The sequence below is a fragment of the Clarias gariepinus genome, chromosome 27 (assembly GCF_024256425.1).
Source record: "Clarias gariepinus isolate MV-2021 ecotype Netherlands chromosome 27, CGAR_prim_01v2, whole genome shotgun sequence".
Lineage (NCBI taxonomy): Eukaryota > Metazoa > Chordata > Actinopteri > Siluriformes > Clariidae > Clarias > Clarias gariepinus.
The window spans coordinates 8,328,148-8,346,848 of NC_071126.1; the positions used below are offsets into that span (position 1 = coordinate 8,328,148).

The following is an 18,701-nucleotide window of genomic DNA, read 5'->3' on the forward strand; positions in this document are numbered from 1 at the left end:
GGGCGGAGAACGTGTTTAGTCTGTCTTTTATGGGCTTTATGTCTGTAAGGCAGCTGAGTCACAGCCATCTGATATACAGTATGTGATGCATGAAAGCCATCTACACACCAAGCGAGATGGTCAAATGTAAAGGAAGGAAGTTTTGTTAAATAAGATAAAAGGTTAAAAAAAAAAAAAAAACAGACAGCTGTGGACCATCGCGTCTGCGGACAGCGCCCGCACCATGTAACGCATTTTGACATTTAATCCGGTTTAATCCTCAGTGGTGGAGGGGACAGAAATACAAGCAATGTTGATATTTCAATGCGTACTACGATAAGCAACCACAATGTTTTCTTATTCTGTTGTTTTTTTTTTCTTTTTTGGGGGGGCTCAGTCAACCAAAAACATATTTTCAGCCCTTAGCTTTCAATTATGCAGTACATGCAAACAAAGTCAAAAGCATGGAATGATTGTGATGGGTCATTTGAACCAAAACAACAAATTAGGAAACAGTTCCTTTCTGCTCTGAATGGCAAAAGAAACCATACAAAAAAAGGTCGAGTCTGGCATCATGCTGGATTCATTAATAAATCTGCTGTACCATTAATTTCTATAATTTAGCCTTCCCTTTAGTGTCCTCAAAACACTCTTGCAGAGCAGAACAAAAACAACATTAATAAACTGTAGTATAAATATATGACAGTAATGATGTGGTGGACTAGACCTGCCCTTTAACATCCAACATTATTACACACATTCATCAAATGACTATTATCTTCATTGCACAGAGCCTGGATACTATTTTTGAAATAATAATTACTAGAAAGTTTCACATGACATAGAATTTTTAGTTTTTAAGAAAAGGTTTAGTAATAAATATAATTTAGATACACAACTCCTTTATTATATACGTATTGCCAAGTTAGATAAACATTGCTTAAAGGTCTACAATGGGAGCATGCACATGGAAACACAAACTATTTTGATACAGAATGTCTTCTAGCAATCAGAGACATTGATTATCCTCTCACAAGACATTATTTCAGATAATGTTTTGTATTAACTGTACAGATTCTCTCGGGCATTTTGTTCAATTATGCAGTCAGGTCCAATAACTAATAAAAACATATTTTTCTTAAAAGTTATAAAAGCAGCTGGATCTAAAGCAGCAAAGAGCTGGCACTGGTCCAAGATGAACTCCTTCTGACACTGGAAGAATTCTTCAGTTCATATGAGATGCTCTCCAAATACAAGAGGCGTTCAAATCAAACCAGGACTTGGAATAAACTCACTCACGAACGTAGCCGTAAAATCGATTGTCGCTTACAATAGACTTTGAGTACAACATGATGAAGACTCTTCGCTGCAGTAAAACAGTTAAATAGTGCAAACGTTTTAAAGAAGGCTGTTCTGACCCCCAAGTGGCGCAGTGGTAAAATGCTCGCCTTATCATCTTCTGAATGGCTTACGCCACACTCAACAGTTTGTGAGCGTGCAGTTCACAAAAATGTGGTTGGCCAGCGTCACATGGTTTTGGAGGAACCTTGTGAGGAGCCCTCCATGACTCGTAGTAGTAGCCTTAATGTGGGAGCCCCTTAGTGACGGGTGGAAATTTTACTTTTATGGTATCCAAGCACTAGTGAAACACTGGTATAAGTGCATTAGAGTTGCATCGGATTATATAGAGAAATAAAGGTAGTTATTTTACTTCACTCCTTCATTTAATTTCAGTATTTATGTAAATGAGCAGGACTGAGCAACAAGCCAGAGTAGGGGATTTCTCAATGAGAGATCACAAAAAGTAAAAGAAAAATTATAGACCAATACAAAACTTTTTTTCATCCCTTTTTTTTTTGTGTGCATGCAGACTGAAGACCCATTGCAACTTGTGCAACCAACTTACTAACTAATTACATGGAGTTTATCAGCTAGCTGTAACTTAGTTAACATTGGTCTGATTGTGTTTTAAATCACACATCATGACTCAAACAAGATGCCTCCCATTACACCTTTAAAATGCTGCCTAACAACAGATCTGGCATATCAACTGGCATCATCTGGCAGTCCCAAGAAAGAAACACTTGGAGAATGGATACCATCACTACGAATACCTTCTTCTTCATTTAAATATTATCATCCAGTTACCTATAGTATTACATATATAATAAATAATTTATAAGTCTTCCAAAGAAGACCAGTGTCACCTGCCCACTGAATGTGCTCCTAAATTACTTCTGTAAATGTTCAGTTAAGTTCCTATGAATGGTTTAGGGGGAGTTGTGAATAGAGAAGAAGTGAGACGATGGCAGGCAATGGAACCAACGAAAAGTAATCCCTATGTGTTGGGCCTACACTTTATATGCAGATGACAAAATTGCAAAGTGTTGAAACTATTGAAAGAAAAAACCTGATCTGGCCTTAAATGCTTCTACAGTGATTCTACTCATCCTTAAGCCAGAAAGGCTTGTGATACTGTCAGAGACTCACGAAGATGCTTTGGCCTGACCTTCCTACAACATTTTCTAAATATGCCGCATTCACACCATCATCACGACCTCAAATGCCCAAAGAAGCTTGAAGTCAAATTAGTCGTTTAGGTTTTATATAATAAGGGAAATTTGGTAAGTCACTACAATTAAAAAAAAACATTCATCAGAGCTGCTGTACCATTGATTTCTATAATTTAGCCTTCTCTATATTGTCCTCAAAACACTCATGCAGACCAGAACAAAAACAACATTATTAAACTGTAGCATATTGACTTATCATGGGGATGGGCTTACTATTTAATAAATTCACAGACTAGCACTTTAACATCCATCATTATTACACACATTCATCAAATGACTATTACTTATTATCTTCACTGCACACAGCCTAAATTAGGTTTTTAATAATAACTACGAGAAAGTAACATATGAACATGAACATATGAACACAACATATGAAATTTTTTTTTTTGGCAATAAATATAATTTAGGTAAACAACTCCTTTATTATATATTGCCAAGTTAGATAAACATTGCTCAAAAGGCTACAACAGCCTTTTAGAGATTTTTAAGAGCTGAAGACTGAAAGAATGCTAGGAGAAAATGCTGCATCTGTTCGAGACACGCTTACGACAGATTACTGGAATCTGGGGGTTAACGTCTCTGGTTTAACTCACTCATCCACAGATGTGTCTGTTTCTTTTGATGGCAGAGCTCTTTATGGTCTAATCTTATACATACAAGTTTTTGGGCTATGGGAACGTCATGTTAGCAGCGCCGCCACAGCACAACACACCACTTTAGACAGAGTCTCATCACTGGGCATGTACGGCTTGATAAGAGCTCAGCATTTTACCCAGTCTAAGAACTTACGGAATAACAGATATATCTTAAATACATAATCAGCAGCACAAACAGTACTGTTTTATGTTAGGTTAAGCCTTTATTTGTCACATATACATTACAGCACAGTGAAATTCCTTCTTCGCGTATCCCAGCATAACTGGGGTCAGAGCGCAGGGTCAGCCATGATTCGGCGCCCCTGAAGCGGTTAGGGTTAAGGGCCTTGCTCTAGGCCCAACAGTGGCAACCTGGTGGAGCTGGGGATCGAACCGCCGATCTTCCGATCAGTAACTCAGTGCCTTAGCCCTCTGAGCTACCACTGCCCTTTATCAAACATACAGTATATTTCTTACAGCCAAAAATTTGGACACACCTTCTAATTCAGTGTCTTTTGATTAAGGGATTTATTTTCTACATTCTAGAACAATGCTGAGGAATTCAGACCTATGACATAACCCATATGATATTATGTAAGATTAAGTAAAAACAACAACAGCAACAGTCAGTAGTTTTTTTTTAAAGACATAAAGGTCAGCTGTTCTGGAATAGTTCTTGCAAGAAGAGTACTGGCAAGTGCATTTGCAAAACCCATCAAGCACCATAATGAAACTGGCTCTCATGAAGACCATCCCAGGAAAGTGAGACCAGCCTCAAAACTGACCAGTTGACAGCACCTCGGATAAGAGCCGTTATAAAGGCTTTTGGATGCCTTCAGCATTGTTTTACAGTGCAGAAAGAAATAAAAATCAGGGAAAAAAACATGGAATTACAGTAGAAGGTGTGTCCAAACTTTTGACTGATACTGTATGTTGACGCACAAAAACAGAAAGCTCATCTTCTTAAGAATTTGACATATGCTTGAAATAAAAGACATATGAGGCATGTACTTAATCAGATTACTCTTTTAAACCAAATTCATTTAGAGTTGGTCACAAACATATCGACTAAAGAAAAAGGAGGTAAAGCAGCAGGGATGGACATCACTAGGGCGACCAGACGATACGACATAATGGTGCTGATCTGATTTGATTTGCATTGCGATTCTGTTAGTATCCCGATTTCATAAATCTTTAACTATTTTTTCTAGATTTTGTAACAATTCTAAACAAACTAATTTGCTCCAAACACACAGGACACTGTGCCTCCTGCCATCCCTCGATAAACCGGATACATGAATAGCGTAAGTGAATCGATTTTTTTTATCTCTACAAAGCAGGTCAGTTTTACATGTGCTGAGCCAAACCACTAAGCAGGCTTCTGTCTGGAGTAGCAGGAAACAGGAACTATGATCTAGTATAGACATATCATATCATTATCACTAATATCTGCAAGACCTATGTTGTGTTTGATGCAAAGTTGGTTTGATGAATCATGTTTTCTTTAACATCTTGTTGATGTCTGGGTGCATCTGCCTCATTGGCTCCGGGATGCACTTATTGAAAGAAGGCAAGCCAAAAAAGACAATGTGATGCTCTGGTAAATGTTATACTGAACAACCCTGGGTCATGGCATTCAAATTGGAATTACCAAGTATTGCCTGATGGCAGTGGCCTATTTCAACAAAATAATGCACTCTGCTGCACTGAAAATCATTTAGGAATGGTCTGGGGAACACAACAAAGAGTTCAAGGTGTTGACTTGGCCTTCAAATTCCAAAGATCTAAATCTAGTAGGATCTATTAAAGGATCAGCAATCTAGCTGAGTCCATGCCTTAATGCTAACATATCAGACAGGTCATTTGATGGTTATGTCTGATTTAGGGCCGAAAAGATTCTTCGAGTAACTTGAATTAATTTGAACTTGAAAGTAATTTGATTACAAAAAATGATCAAGGCAAAATCTTCTGCCTCAAAGCTTTGTTTAATTAATTTTAAAAGCTTTTGACATAGTGCGCTTCCGGATGCACAACGCCAGTAAACACCAACGAAGAAGAAGCGCTTACGTCACCCACAAAGCTGAAGGAGACGCAAACAGTTAGCTGTGTATTGATTTGATGGCGTGTTCTGTTGCGGGCTACAAAATGGAAGGGAGCGATAAAAATATAGTGTTTTTGTATAATTATTTATTTCAATGTGTGCCTTAATTTTTTTTTATCCTTAAAGCCATTTGAAATACCTTTTTTTAGTTTCAGTTGCATCTGAGAAAAGGCTTTAAAATAAGACTCAATACCCCTAATCTCACCTACGCGGTTTCGCACGGTGGCTGGAAGTACAGTTCATCATGATTCACCGTGAGTTTTGACCTTGCAGAACGTCAGCAGAATGTCGGCGGGCAATCGCAGCCGCTCACGGTGTCTGACACTCACTCACCGCGAGTCAAACCGCATAGATGAGACAGGGTTATAAGGTATTCCTTGTATTGTGAATAATGACAATGTTTATTTTTGATAAAATGCTGTATGCATTTAAAAAATAAAAGTTGATTTTTCTAAAAAGAAAACCAATTAAACTTTGTTTCTCTTATATATTTTATATTGCTGTTTAATTAAGCAAAAGTACATTTTATCCGATTACTCGATTAATTGATTACATTTTTGGTAGAATACTCGATTACTAAAATATTTAATAGCTACAGCCCTAGTCTGATTAATGTACATTATCTTCAGCTGTCTAGCTCGTTGCTTACAAATGACAAAGATGCATGAATGCATGTCATTTTTCTTTCAGGCCTCACAAGTTGAATATGTCAAGGTGGAAAATGATGTCATTCCAGCCTGAATTTACCACACACAGTACATGTCAGGTCGAAAGCAGCATTAGTCCTCAGTCTGCACCCGGTGTCAGGTCATTTAGGGAAAAGTGGAGGCTACATAGGATGGCACGTGTCTTGTTGCTATGCTAGAAGCACCATGAATGGCAACAAGCAGCTGCGCCATGGAAATAACCCAAAACAGGAAAGACACAACACCTTAATTCTAAAACATAAAATGCATAAAAATTGAACCCAAGCCCTTTGATAATTCTATCTTCTTCTTTTTTTCTAAATAAAGGTTTCCTTATTTAAAGCTTATTTAAAATCAACATGGCACAAGAACAGGAAGCACACAGAATCCCAACACTCTTACTGTATAAAAGACCTGCTAAGGGTCTTAACTAGAGAACTGCATTTAAACAACATATATAACATGTCTGAACACCACAAACTGCGTAGTTATAAGCGATGTGCATGTTTCCTGTGAGGTACAAACCACACTTTAGCTCGAGCCTTCCCATATATTATCCTCCCGTGCCATTTAAATATTCAACACCAAAGCGAATTGACCCCACGTTGGCACGCAATCTTGACAGACAGAAATGACACCTTACAGGAAAGCTTTTAGCGTACAGCAGGGCTGCGAGTTGGCGCACGTCCAAAATCGCACATCGGCTTTTCTTCCCGAACGCGATGCCGTGTCCTGTCAGTGGGTGTCCTGTCGAGAGTACACTGGAAGCCAACAACAGCACAGTCGATAACCTGCACTTAAACAGGTCACGTAATAAAACAGACATAGCGTTTTTTTTTTTTCCTCCAGACTGTCTATAAGGCGTGTACACCAGCATGGAGCCATCCTCATCTCATCGGAGCTATGGGCTCCACAGACTATCATGAGAACATGCTTTCATTATCTTGCTAATCTTGGTCGAGGAAAAAGAAAGAGAAAGAGAGAGAGAGGAAACTGGAGGGGGGGAAGAAAGCTTGACATTAGGAGAGCAGAAATCAAGAAAAATCATATAGAAACCGCAGATAAACATGTACACAATTATGTACAGCTACAAAAATCTAAATCTACACCTGTCCACAATAAAATATACATTAGAATACGTTGCAAGGTGCCTGCATTCTTGCTTAATTTTCAACAGTGGCTAATTCCTAAACTTGTTTTCAACTAAATGTTATGATTCCAGGACATCACGGACACAAATGTTCTCAGATGCAAAAAAAACATACTCTACTTACAGGAACGGAACAGTGCGTGCTCACACTCAAGGACACTTCCACGAAAAGCTCCTCTCAACCCAGATTCGGAGTCTCGAGCAACCCAGTTGAGGAGCTAATTTAAAATACGAGAAGCAGAAGTCATGACGGACCTGCAGATTTGCCGTAACACAAAGCTAATCATTTGAGACGAGTAACTCAGGAGGCACGCGAGACGACAAAGTGGAAAAACCTGTCGGTTATCTGCATAACTACGTCTGTCACGCTTATACAAAGTTAGAAAAAAAAAAGAACAACAACCATATAGATGAGATCATAGAATGAACAAGAAGAAGAACTGTAATGATTATTATTGACACTGACTTACAACTTGCAAATTAGCTCCATGCAAATGGAAGACAATCCGAATTTCAGATCATTAAACTTTCCAGTTGAACCGGGAAACATTTTAACAGACAATAAAAAAAAAATACATTTAAATAAAGAAAGCTTGGTCCTTTGTATCTGGAGTCATTAACTGTTGTTGGACTCGGTTATAAGGTGACATCACTGGACTTGGTCTCAATTCTATCCTTGTTGAGTTTTATGGAGACATCTGGAACTGCTACAATTTCACTGTGAAACTGATTGGATTGCAGTGTTCGAGCGTTGAGATCAGAAATAGTAGGCTGAAATAGTAGACTGTCAAACTTGGCTGCATTCTAATAACACAGACCAAATATGGATCAAATGCAGCATTGTCATTTGTTAAGTATCTCATTTGCAAGTTAAATGAAAGTTAATGCCATGCCAAAAAAAAAAAAAAAAAAAGTTCCTTATGAGCCCAATCTTTGGTGCATCAGATCCAGCTGATACCATCGTTTGAACATTTTAATTGGATCTGAACGCTTAATTAGAACCACAACCAGCGTTTGCGGGAGGTCGAATGGCTGACGCAGGAAGAGCAATCAAATCAAGGACACCTACCATTTAAAACCTTATAAATTTTCCTTCTTTTTTTTTTTTTTTACTACGACTTAAAAATGTAGGTTGTTTGTGGAAAAGATAATAATTATTTACAAGCTCCTTTAACCTTAAAAGAGCTTTCAAACTTAACGGGGGTGCTTGACATTCTGGACTCACTGCTGACTATAACTTTCAGGAAGAAAATAAAACACGGGCCTCTCGCAAACACGGGTCAGGAAGAGAATTTCCATATTTCTTTACAGCTTCGCCTGACAGCTGAACTTTGCTCCCCCCCAAACACACTTGCACTTGGTTTTTTTTTCATCATTAACCCTCTGTTGTTGCTGATTTCAGGATCGGGGGAAACAATCTTACACCATACCCGAATTTGAAGTTTTCTAAAAACTTATCATCATGACGTCACCTGGCATGAAATATTCCACCAAGAACTTGCATGAGCCCACCCGGTTCCCCCAAGGCTTCTCCGGTGATGATGCGCAGGTCATGTTATCATAATGTAAGCAAAGAAAGAATAAGAACAACACAGCTGTGTTTCACTTAAGCAATGGAAAAAAAACACAGACAAGCAGATAGAATGTAGTGATTGACTAGGATGTGCTGTATGGCAGAAAGCCTGAATGATGATGGAACAGGACAGGCCCTAATTCTCTGCCGAGACATAATTGAAGGTCTTTCAGGAGATTCTGGCTGAGAGGGCTGACACAGCAGTGGAATGTAATTGTGTGCCAAAAGCAGCCCCTGAAGAACAAGTGCTAGTTTCATTTATTAAGACGATTTGGTTTAGACCCGCCAAGAAAGCAGGGAGTCTAAACAAAGCCTTATGTCAACTGCAACACACCTTGAAAAAAATACCTCCAGTGAAAACAAATGGGATAAGTGGTACCCTTTGAAACTCTCCAGTAGGACACAGTGGGCTTTTGTACAGCTTCTACACCTATGCGTGTAGTCAATTTTCAGAGGAATGCTCCGTGAGACGCTTTCCAAAACACCAGTCTGGCTTCTAAACCCACTGCTCGTGTTCTGCTTTCCCTTTTTTATTTATTTTTTAATCATTCTTCTTCTTCTTCTTTTTTATCACAACAGAGGGTGTCTGATCTTTCCTGGCATACTACACTGCATTACAATGCTTCAAAGGAAGATGATGACTCTTGTTTTCTTTGGCTCGCTGCCTTGTTTTGTCTGATCAGCCCTAACAGTGCTGACGATGGTGAAAGCGCAGCATCCATCCACCTACCCACGGTTAGGTTAGATCTCTCATATTTCAGTACACTGAAGGCCATGTTCAACAACCACTGAGTGGACCAACAATACTAGATTCACAAACACAGCCACACAGCTTGTGAAAAAGCCTTCGCATCAATGCTTTCCAACTTCAGAGCTGAAAAATCAATAGCACCAATCATACAAAGTCCCCTGTTCTGATCTAACGGATTCACATAGGGCTTGACCGGTTAAAACCAAAACTATGTGTGTGGCCAAAAAGCTGATCAACAGGACCTAATAAAACCCCATTTCCTGGCGATGTTGACAGGGCAAGAAGCTACACCTTTATTTTCGCTAGTATAACATGATAAGAGTCTGCATACCAAGTTCTAGATGAATTTATCTTGCAGATCTGTAAATGACGCAACTGTGGTCTACCATAAGCAAACTAGTGACTCCATGGTGTCAAACAGGAACATCATCTCCACCACCAACAAGCAATCTAGTCATAGTTCTACTAATTTATATGCCTGAAATATTCATACAATATTCTTCAAATAGAAAAAAGCTACTGATAATAAACATTTTAAACATCTGGCCTTGCTGTGACCTTGACCCTGTTTGGATCAATTCCAAAATCTAATCTCTTCATCTGCTGTTAGCAAAGATATGTAAAAAACAAATTCTACAAACATTTAAAATCTAGTTCTATAAATGTCATGCCAACAGTGATATCAGATGCATTATTAGGCTCATGCATTAGTATCAGATAAGTGAAGATTTGCTGAAATATTTCCTGTTCTACAGCATTATGGAACTTGGACCGATATTATATATTAATTCAAGAATGCTGCCTTACTGTACATACAGACACGAATAATCTGAAACTCTGACAGTGCCGTGATTAAAAGAAAAATCAATCTGGATAAATAAAAAAAAAAAAGAGTTGAATTTGAGAAGGTGGTCAATTCATCAATATGATTAAGCCTTCAGCTGGTAGCCAAAGTTAAAATGGTTTTTTGGGGGGGAAAAAAAAACCTTGACCAATGACAATTAAGCTGATATTTTGAGCAGCTTGAGTTTCTATAAAAGAATAAAAGACCAAGGATAAGACAACCAAGAGCAGTCTTTCATAAATTAAGAGACTTCTCTTAAACACTGGCAGAGAATGGCCTGCTCCTTGACCCAAAAGCAATAGAGTAGGTCAAGGGGCCTGCGAGGAGCTTTCAGTACACTGAAGTCCATGGTGAGTGAACACACTGGTGCAAACTTCACAACTCCAAGGCCACACCTTGCTAAGTGATTCCCAAAGTCACACCCTGGAAAGCTAACACCAGCAAACGCTTAAGATTCCTTGCCCGAGGGTACAGAGGAAAGGATAGTTTTTTTCCTCTAAACACTCACCTCTAGACCACGTATACTAAAAGCTCTACTACTGCACTGCTAAACTCTTATGTTCTCATAAAGTTGACCTTGATGAAGCAGCGGAATGAATCAAATTATTTTGATGTTTTAATATGTTCCGTTTATAACAACCAGTCTACTCTACAAGGTAGAGGAGAAGGTGAATAATTCCAGGCCAGCCAACAGAGATGATAGAGAGTTGAGAACAATGGTGAAACACAGAGGGAGAAAAAGCGAAACACGAGGAAGGGTAGGGATCAGGGTTAATTACAGTCACCAGGCCATACGCATAATCTGCTTACCACCACAGCAAAGCAGAAAAACAAAAACAAAACCATATCTGACTTCTGTAATATGTATGTAGACGTCTCCTGCAAACCACTAAGTCTGCAGACAAGAGTGCACATAGATTACTGAGTCATCAGATTTGCAATATCAGGTGCAGGGGCAAAGCTGGAAGAGGCAAGCAGAACTGGATTGGTGACAAGCAGGGCCTCTGAAAATAAATTATGCTAAATGACCGCATTGTGTGCTCCAAGTGAACCACAACAGTCAGAGAATAGGACATTCAAACGGCCACACAGGCCCATTGTCATCGCCGGTTGGGTGGGACCCGATCTCACAAAGCTTGGCAGAACCAAAAAGCCTCTTTGCCTCCCGCTACAATGCAATACCATGCCACGAGCTCTCGTAAGACCTGAACTAAGGGGTTTCATATCCAGTCCATAAGAAGTTATACAAACGAAACAAACAAAAACTCTAAGTGTTGCCATACACTTCCAGAGAAAGGTGGAGATGACCCCGAAAAAGAAATATTGGACTTCAGTAATGCACTATTAAACCTTAAGTAGAGATGACCCTAAAAAATCCCTTTAAAATGAAAAGGCGTTCTCCTGAGCATCCATGGATTCTGCAAAAAATGCAATTTCTTATCTTTTTTATTGTCAGGCAGGCCTATTCATAGTCAAGGGGGAGAAGAGCTAGTGAAGGGTGAAAGTACTGATAGTTACATAATTTACAATGCACCAAAATTATCTTAGAAGGCAGTGATTAAAATGGAGAGTGTATGTAGAAGGAAGAGAAATTCGAACAGATTATTTAGAAAGAAAGAAAATTTGATATTATCTAAAAGAGACAAGAGATGATATAATGGTACGAAAGATGGAAGTATAACATTGCTTTGCTCAATTAAAAAAACAATAATAATAATAATAATAAAACGTATTAATAATACAGTATTGGTTGAGTCTTAAAGTCAGGTGAAATGTTCAGGAAAGATTTGACCCTCTCAAGTTCTCTGACCTCCCATTAATCCCAGTAGAGATGAGAGCATGCAGGGGGTGGACTATGATATCTGGTGGTGTAACCCAGCTGTCCCCTGACCACCCAATCAACAACGGAAACAATTATCGCTCCCAGTGGCGTCTCGGCTTTCTCCCCTCGCCTCATTTACAAACATGAGCTACTGACACAGACACACTTCGGCACAAGCCAGAGTAACTCAACACCTGACTAATTAAATTGGCTTTTCACACACACACACAGACACCACGATCATTCACCATATTTTTTTTTCTTCCCTTTCCGGTGGTAACAAAATGCACACATGGTATGCTGTTCTGAAATATTCTTCCGTTTAACAGAAAGGAACCAGCTCACCAGCACTGAGCCTGGGAAGATTTAGATTAATAAAGCCAGAGACAGCTCCATCTGTCATGTGGCTAACAACTGCATACGCCGTCTCAATGAGAGCACTGTAGATCTGACTGCGAGAAGAAAAGTAAACGTTACACATAATAACCCTATACAACGTTGTGGGTAGTGAGGGCCGTGTGTTAGCTCAGTTAGGTGTTTTATCGCACATATAATTATTGCCCATTTCCCACTAAAAGGTCAACAGGTGGGAACAACCACAGGAAAGCTGTATAAATGTTAAAAGAAAGGGTTATGGGTCACAGTGGAGCTATTAACACAAACATCTGCAATCTTTTTTTCTTTAAATTAAAACTGACATTCCACCAAATGACTTGTTTTTGACCATAAGGAGAAAACTAATTGAGAAACAGTAGAAAACCCAAGATCAGGTTTGGGGATGCCTGGTTGTCAATTCATTCTTTGTGGAATCAGTACTTTAAAAGGTAAAATTTGTAAAAATGGTTAAATATATGCAATTTAATAAGACTGAATGATTGAGCCCGTACCTGACTTCATTTTGAACCACATGTAGACATTCAGCTGCTTGAACGCCAAGTTGTAACTCTACAACCATGATTTCTGAACTCTACACCCATCTAAATTCGAACAAACATTCCAGACAGGTTACTTCATTAATAATCAGTGTTAATGTTATGGCTGATCGCAGTGTACGTTTTATCTGTACTAGAAACCTATGTTGTTGGTGGTCTTTCGGGTGCTCCCATCGAGGGGTGTTAATTATTTTGACTGTGTAAAGCTGCTTTGCGGCAATGAAAATTGCTAAAAGCGCTATACAAATAAAATTTAATTGAATTGAATTGAACCACAGCGGACCATCCGATCCCAACAATAACTTGGCACTGGTTTTTACGCCGGAGTCCCCTTCCTGACGCAACCATTAGAAACCAATGTAAAAACTATATTACTCACTGACTTACTTATCGTCTCAGGGTCAGCAGGGGGGGTGGGCTATCCCTGATACCACACCAATTAGCCTAATCTGCAGGTCTTTGGACTGTGGGAGGAAACTGGAGTACACGGAGGAAACCCACCAAGCACAGGGAGAACATGTAAACTCCATGCACACAGAGATGGGAATCGAGCCTGGCCGGGACTCGAACGCGAACCCTGAAGGTGCAAGGCGACAGTGCTAACCACTACACCACTGTGCCACGTCAAAATTATATTACCTATTGCGAATTTAAAAACAGAGATGATTCAACACAAAAAAAATGCTATAAATTTGCTTCAAAAAGTGGAGTACATCAACCAGGAGCAATCTATTGCTTAATATCTCAGTGTGGCAACTGTATGATTAATTCCAGGATTAACAACGGAACAAACATGCTGACCCCACTACTCACTCCATTACCAACCAAGCCATTAAGGAGAGATCAATTAATCAATAAAAGCTGTAAAGCTTCAAAATCCACAATCAAAGCCCATGTCTGTTTTATGTATGAGGTTGGGAAAAAAAAAAGTCAGCAAAGCTTTAAAAAGAGCACATTACCTAAGAAGATATGATGTCTATCTTTAGCTTTGTCAGTTCTGTGTATTCTGCGCTGAACCTACAGCCCGAGTTAATCTGCCGGTCTACAAAGACTCCCTCATTCCTCTAGACTCATCATGTTATCACTATCTTCCTCTTCCTAATTAGAGGCTTGTTCAGTTTGGCTGTTGGAGCACAAGACCTGCGATTACTTCAAGGAATGCCGCCTCCTCATAAACACAACATTCTGGCAGCAAAGCCCTCAGGGAAAGGGGGCTGACTGCTCGCATGAGCCGAGGCACTGGTACAGCCTCCCACTAGGCCTTGTTCCGAGTGACTAAGAGTAGGAGTTGGCTGGACCTCCAAGCAAGACTCTAAGTAACCACAATGGGCTACCCCTTACTGGAGATCGCAAGAATTCATTTACACATCAGCAAACATAGCATCAAGTAAATCTGAAGACACAGGACTGACGTGAAAGCAAGACATACACAGGAATTAATGCAAGGACCTGAAGTTGCAGGAGAGATCCCACACACATCTGCCTGAGGAACGCTTATTGTGAAACATTAATCATCAGTGTCTCCAGACCTTGCAAAATGGATGGGCTTTTTGTGTGACTTCCATACAATGCTCCATTAGAAAAGGATAAAAAAAAAAATAAAAAGTCAACAATGGCAGTGTGCAAACTGTTTAAAATTGGCTAAACAAAATCACATGGCAAACAAAGTGACTATGGAATGGGTGGAGAACTGCACCATGAATCCTACTCATGCTATACTGTAATAACATTGCAACATATACAAGAGTACAAACATTGCAATACATAAAAAAATTGTCTCACATGATGTTACAACACTTGTTTGTGTGAGTCAACCAAATTTGAGGTCTGATCTTTATTCTTATTTTAACGTCTACTGATTGATTATATCTATATACGTCATCAGATTGAACGAAACACTATTCTTTATTCTGAATGAAATGAATGAAAATGAAAAAATGTGCCATGGCTAAGGATGTTACAAATTACACAACATTTGTGCATTGGTGAACCTACATTAAGGCTGATTATTTTGATACATATGGCAATATGTAACATTGTACCATAAAATGCACCATTTTGCATTCAAACTAAATGGCACAAATAATCTCATTAAGGGGATGTCTGACAGTATGTACATCACTAAAAAGGTTTTAGAAAAATAAATAAATAAATACTTAAATAACCCACAGACTCTACATAAATTACCAGTTATGCGTATAATACCTTTAATAAATTTCAGCATTTTGATTTTAAATAATTGCACAGGTCCATATTGTGGTTTCGGTTTTTATGCAAATAATTGTCCAGCACTAATCTTCATATTGCCTTCCTTTATAGTATCATCATTGAAATGCTGTACATCTCAGTACAAACTAACAAAGAAGTTGCCGTCTAGCACTAACATATACACGCACATACATATATACATACACATTATTTATATACACACATACACACACACACACACACACACACACATACATACACACATGAAATATTAATTATATGTGACTCTTTCTAAGATTTCTTGACACCTGATATCAAGCTCCTAATAGTATTCATTTACAGTTGTTTGGTTTTGTAAAAACAGGATGCACTCAGGACATGGACGGAGTTAAGTTCAGGTGAGGTTCATCATCCATCACCAGATTGTTCTATACCAGTGAATACAAGCACAAATTCTGATCAACAAGCTGCTGTTCTGGGCTTCTGAACTCCACACCCTGGACCAAAGAACACAGTATCCACTTTTTAAATACAGACAATTGATTAAAAAGATTAAAAGCTTGCTTCAACGTGCAATTTTAAAAAATTAAACAAAAGAATAAACAGGTTAAGGGTGGATCTCTACGTATTCAACAGCTAAAGTTCCATATGAGCAAACAGCCAAAGATTGGAGAGATGCACATGGAACTTCAGCTGTCCAGCCTGTATCCATTGTAGCTTCAGATCCTTGTCCTTGACTGAGTGGAGCAAAACCTTATGTGCTCTCCTAGCATTGTAGCCCATCCACCTCAAGGGTAGACCTGCCGTGTGTTATGAGACGCTTTTCCACTCCGTTCAGTTGTTATTTGCCATAGACTAATCTTAGACTTCCTGTTGGCCTAAACCAGTCTGACTACTGTCATCTGAATATTCCTCTCTTGTCAGAAAGCTTTCCTGGCTGAAGACCTGCTGTAAACTTTACAGACTTGATGCGGGTGAAGATCACTTCTCTTCCACACACTATATTATATATACACAAACACACGTGTGTGTGTGTGTGTGTGTGTGTGTGTGTGTGTGTAATATGTACAATATACACACACACTATAAATACAGTGCATACAAGATTGAATCAAAAATGATCCGCATGTTGGTTATATTAAAATTGTCTCATTGTCTTATTAGCATAAATCATCAATAATTAGCAGTGACGAGACACGGATTCAGCACTACGAGTCTGAGAGTAAACCACAGAGTATGGAATGGAAACGTACTCGGAGAAAAAGTGCAAAACTTAACCATCAGCTGGAAAATTCATCAATGCATACAGTTTCCTGGGATTCTCAGGGGCCAGTATTGGAACATTATCAGGAAAAGGTTCAACAATCAACAGTGCTCGTTACAGTGAGATGCTTATCGAAGAGCTGAAGCCTGAACTTCGGATTAAACACAGAGGACTGCTATCCAAGGGCGTCGCATGACAATGCACGTCCACACACACTGTCGACTTCGTTTTTTTTTTTTTTTTTTTTTTTTCAGATGTTAAAGCATCCTCCCTATAGTCCTGATCTCCAGTGCACTTTCACCTGTTTGGTCCCCTGAGAGCACGGGAATACCAAAGCTTGTTGATGGGCAAAGTGTATTTATAAGTGTAAAAAAAAAAATTGCCCTATTTTAATGCACTTTTATATTCAATTCTAGTGCGGAAAACATCCGTGAGAATATTAATCAGCATTTCCTTGATTAAACATTAAATTGTTGGAATTGTCTTGATTAAACATTAAACTGATTTGTCTTTGACATTCTCATGCAAACAGAAATGCACGCATCTGTATGACTTTTGAACCCCATTAAAGGCTTTGTATGAACAAAACACAGAAACCATAGTATGAATTACAAACCAGTTTAAAGGTTTTTAATGGTTTCCAGTACAAAGATCTACATTTGGACTATGAGCACTAACCCTGGACACAAGTTGTGCAAAGTCACCAGTGTTGTCAATACACACATTGATCTCACACACACACACACACACACAGGGGGATGTGCTGCTGCTGCTGCTGCTGCTGCTAGTGCACTGCTTTGCTGATCGCAGTTAAGATTATATAAAATTATAAATACATATATAGGGAAATATCTAATACCTTACAGGTTCAGGGTTTATTTGCTGCTCCTTAGAGATCCGAGTGAAAAACATAAAACAGAAATGAATCCACACCGACACTATCGCCGGTCCCTGTTTAGCCTGCAATCAGCAGCTGATAGAGATCCAGCTCTCACACACACACACACACACACACACACACACACACACACAGAGATTCATAAACACATCATGTACAACCAAACAGCTGAAGAAAACCTACCTCCTGCATCGGTTCATAGCGCTTCCTGAACGCCGCATTGTTTCTGGACGTGGAAACCCGGCCGGTGTGTGTGTGTGTGTGTGTGTGTGAGAGAGAGAGAGAGAGAGAGAGAGCGTTGAGCCAAGCCGAATGAAAGTTGACATCATCGCTCTCCTTTTACCGAGCGAGGACCTACTGCGCATGCGCCCCGAAAAGCATTCTGGGAAATGAAGTGGACTATTATGGCTGTGCTAAAGTCCACAGCGGCCTGTTTTCTTGTTTTCTTCTCTACTAAGCACTTGTGTACGTAAAAAAGGCAGCAGCTCAATAAAACTAAAAAAATAATAATAATAATTTCAAATCAAGAAAATTTGTCAAATCCCTGGCAGAAATACACTGAGAAAGGTCAAATGATTTGGTTGCACAAAGCAAAGAAAACAACCTTTTTTTTAACAAGGAGTTGAAATCTTCGAGAATTATCAAAATCTGGAAGGATAGTGCTGAACTATGAACTTTGTGGAAAAAAATGTGGTCAGGAAAAAAAATAATAATAATAATCAGTCGGCATAGAGGCTTAGTGGTTAGTATTGGCACCATGCACCTCCAGGGGGCAGGTTCAATTCCCACCTCTGTGTGCATGGAGTTTATGTTCTCCCTGTGCTTTGTGGGTTTACTCCGGGTTTTCTCCCACAGTCCAAAGACATGCCAATTGGCGTTCCCAGATTGCCCGTAGTCTGTAGGTGTGGCCTGCGGTGGATTGGCATCCCGTCCAGGGTGTACCCTACCTCATGCCTAAAGTCTCCTGGGATAAGCTCCCTGTGACCCTGTATACAGAATAAAGCGATATCGACAAGAGAGTGAAAAGGAGATCATTTAAACACTTGGTGAAGTTGCATAGTACAGTGTAATGAGAAATCACAGGATTACATCTAAAAAGCTGTGAGGCCAAAAGAAATTGTTAGTGAGACTACTCAAAAGAAAGGGGTCCAATTTGTTAGGAAGCATAAAGCTTGGACTTTGGAGCAATAGAAAAAGATCATGTGGTATGATGAGTGGTCTGATTGACCCCCTTTCCAGAGCGATAGGTGCATCAGGGTAAGAAGGGAAGTGATGCACATAT

At 39.3% G+C, this 18,701-nt stretch overlaps 1 protein-coding gene across 1 annotated transcript in view; it reads right to left on the bottom strand.

Moving 5' to 3' along the window:
* Positions 1-17,743, bottom strand: part of daam1b (dishevelled associated activator of morphogenesis 1b) — a 70,416-nt gene extending 52,673 nt beyond the window's left edge. Inside the window, exon 1 of the mRNA XM_053488862.1 lies at positions 17,603-17,743. The gene's annotated coding sequence lies outside the window, so the exon portion shown is untranslated. The remainder of the gene's footprint in view (positions 1-17,602) is intronic.
* Between the last annotated feature and the right edge of the window lie 958 nt (positions 17,744-18,701).